This window comes from Petaurus breviceps, unplaced genomic scaffold (assembly GCF_028583685.1).
Source record: "Petaurus breviceps papuanus isolate PSGF00001 unplaced genomic scaffold, PetGlider_PUasm1.0 225, whole genome shotgun sequence".
Taxonomy (NCBI): Eukaryota; Metazoa; Chordata; class Mammalia; order Diprotodontia; family Petauridae; genus Petaurus; species Petaurus breviceps.
This window is the reverse complement of record NW_027185889.1, coordinates 16,417,840-16,421,804: the sequence shown is the minus strand read 5'-3', so window position 1 is coordinate 16,421,804 and position 3,965 is coordinate 16,417,840.

Here is a 3,965-nt window from a genome sequence, read left to right as displayed (position 1 = left end):
TATTTCTTTTATGATAAATTTCACTGTACTTTGTATCACTCACATGGCATTTATCACATACTGCTTTGATTTGTAATTGTATACATATCATTTCACCACTTATTCTAAATTTTTTTTTTGTGATAGCAGGGACAATCATATTATCTTTATGTCCCACTCTTCCCTAGGCTACACTCAGCACATAGCATACTACCTGCTAAATAGATATTTAACAAGCATTTATTGAATTAATATTGGTGATCAGATATAGATTTTAGTTTGTGTGGTAAGAGAAGAATGAACCGAGGACCATAAGATCCCATGGGCTTGCTGAAGAACAAAAATGAGGGCTAGGAATATCAGGACCTACATTTGTATCATTTCTGGGTTGAGTTCTTGTCCTTGACTTTCCACTGACTACCTAGGGATCTTAGGCAAGTCACTTTACTCTGTGGGCCTCTGTTTTCTTATTTGTAAAATTTGGGGAGTAGTAAAGGTGGTCTGAGGTCCCTTCCAGTTCTAAAATTTTGTGAATTTATGAATTTGTTTCCTTAAACAGGTAGCTCTGCCAAAAGGGAAAACTGTCTAGCTTAAAACAATGCTTTCTACTGGGCACAAGGTGTCACTGTAGCTTTTGGACTGCTTTTCTTTAAGTTGTTCAAAAGATTAACCTGGTTATCATAAAAGAGAAAATAATTCCTGTTACATAAAATTTAAAAGCTTTTGCACAAACAAAATCAGTGTGGCTAGGATAAGAAGGAAAACTCAATTGGCTTGGGAAAAAAAACAATTTTATACCAAATACTTTTGTTAAAAGTCTGATATATTTAAGTTACATAGGTATTTAACGCAAATATGTAAGACCATAAACCTGTTCCCCAATAAATAAGTTATCAAAGGATGTGAATAGCTTTCAGAAGAAGAAATTGCAAATTATTAGCAACCATATGAAAAATTATTCCAAATTACTAACATCAAAAGAAATGCAATTCTGAAGTTTCCCTTAACAACCATCAAATTGGAAATAGTTATTGTTGGCTATTGTGGGAAGAGAGGAACACTAATATGTGAGTAATGGAGATGTGAATTGGTCCAATCGTTCTGGAAAGCAATTTGAAACTATGCAAAAAAGTTACTGTTCATGCTCTTTGGACCCTAGTGAGACATATACTTCAAGGAGGTAAATTATAGAAAGAAAGGTTTAATATATAAGAAAATAATTGCAGCAGTACTTTTTGTGGTAGCAAAAAACTGTAAACAGAGTGAGTACACATTGATTCACTGAATAATTGTGATAGGTAATGCAATATTATTATGCTCTAAGAAATTATGGCTAGAGGGAATTAAGAGAAACATGGAAAGAATTATATTAACTGAAGGAGTGCAAAAAAAGCAGAACCAAGAGAACAGTCTACTTAATGAATACAATAATGTAAATGAAAACATCGCCAAAAGTCAGCTGAATTCAGATTAATTGCAATAAACAGTTTTGTATTTGGAGAACAGAGAATGTAGCATCTAGTCTTTCTCTTGGAACCAAGAGGGGGATCTCTGAGTATAGAACATGGCCAGACTTGATTGCTATATCAGTTATGCTTAATTGCTTTTTTTACTTTGTTACAAAGAAGGATTCTCTAATTGCTGAAGATAGGAGGAAGGAAAATATTGGTCAATGATTATAATGTTTTTTTAAAAAGGTGAAAGGCATCAGTTTTTTAAATGGTGGGAAAAATCTTAAATCAAGCTGAAAATTCACTCTTTCGTGATAATCTTGTAATAAATAAGATTCTTAATTTATTTCTAAAATCCACGCCAACTCTTTTTTCTGTCTTACAGGGATTTGTGAACATAAATGTCAGATGTACTTTACTCAAAAGAAGCACATTATAGAGATTTATATATTTTTAATATTCATAATTAATACTTGAGAGGATCTATGACCTTGGTACTATGAATCTTTCCTCCAACATTACAGATATCAGCCCATCCAATTCTTTTTACTCTACTCAACTCTTGTTCATAATTTCCTGTAAATTTGCCATAACTGATCCATCCACCATGTTAGAACCTTCCTCTTAATCTCGAACATTTTGTGGGTACCACTGCAGCACATGGAAAATACAGCATAAATTTCACTTTATCAATTCTAATTCTTCCCATTCTTCTCTGAATTCCTCATTTTCATTATCATTTATTTCATGCTCTTGATATATCCACAGGTTACTACTCCCTTTTCCTATCATATATGTCTTTGGTGATATCTTTTTTTTTTTTTTACCACTTTGTATGTGAAGTTCATTATTAGTAAACTTGGCCTGTTCATACTCACCATTCTTCTCTTCATTACTCTTTGGATGATGCATAAATTTGATTGTTCACATGCTGCAGAATCCCATGATTCACAGCTATATAGAATGTATATTCATCTTTCAAAAAGATTGTATTTTGGAGTGGCTAGGTGGCACAGTGAATAGAGCACCGGCCCTGAAGTCAGGAGTTATCTTAGTTCAAATCCTGCCTCAGACACTTAACGCTTACTAGCCATGTGACCTTAGGCAAGTCACTTAACACCAATTGCCTTACGCTCCCCTCTCCAAAAAGCAAAAAAAAAAAAAAAAAAGATTGTATTTTGCTTCATAGAAAAGTTTGGAGACATTAAGAACACTATGCAGTTTTCCACAGGCAGTCTTAGCCAGTACTGCCCAGAAGTCTTCTATTTAGTTCTAGACTCAGTTCATTGGTCAGTTGTATTGTCTGTCCAATATGGATTGTTCATCTAGTTGCTTAGCCAACTTGGATGATAGATTTTTTTTTTCAAAAATTCACTTGTTTTTTTTCGTATATGAATGAACTCTTGTTTATGTACCTCATTTAGGAGGCTCTGCAAAGTTCTGGGACTTAATGCAATTAGCACAATGTTTTCTGCAAATCTAGAGGAACTCACTATTTATATGGAATATCTCTTCTGTTTGTACTCTGAAGTAGATGTTTTTCATGACAACAGCAGATACCTTTTTTTCAGATACATTGAAAGAAGAGTGAGTGAAGGGAAGTAATATATAATTACCCTGGAACTGTAGGCTGGCATTAGATTGTGAAGGTACAGCCTTCATAAACAAAAAGTTTGTATTTTATCCTAAAGGCAATAGAGAGTCACTGGAGCTTCTTGAGCAGGGGAGTTACATGGTCAGATCTTTCTTTGAGAAATATCAGCTTTCTGCTCTGTGGAAGGTGGAATTGATTGGGAAGAAACTTGAGGCAAAGAGATCAATTAGGAAGCTATTGATAAATAGTTCAGACACGATGTGATGAGGGTCAGTGTGACTGTGGGGAGAGAAGAGGAAGGATAGGAGACATTTTGTGGTTAGATATGGAGTGAGGAGAAGTGAGGAGCTGAAGGTGGATGATAGTGCCAGCATGGGTGGAAGCATGGTGGTACAAACAGTAGAAATAGAGAATTTTGAAAAGAGGTGGGCTTGAGTAGGGAGAGATAAAGAGTTCTGTGCTATTTACCTCCTGGCAGAGAAGCGATGGGCTCAGGATGCAGATTGAGACAGGTATCTTTTTGCATGTGACCTATGCAGGGATCTGTTTTGATTGATTCTGCATAGGTGCTACAAGGGTTTTATTTTTCTTAAATTTTTTCCACAGTAGGAAAAGATGGAAGGGAGAGAAAGTAAATTTTTGTTAATTGAAAAGCACAAGATTAAGTTTTTTGAAAGGAAGATAATGAGTTTTGTTTTTGGACATTCAGTTTGAAATGTTCAATGGGTGATGTAGGACTGGGCTATATTATTGTTCAGTTGTTTCAGTTGTGTCCAACTCCTTGTTACTCCATTTGGGTTGTTGTTTTCTGGTTCTTTTTTTTTTTTTTACAAAGATACTGGAGTGATTGTTTTTGCCATTTCCAGCTCTAGCTTATTTTACAGATGAGAAAACTGAGGCAAACAGTATGAAGTGACTTGCTCAGGGTCATATAAGTGTCT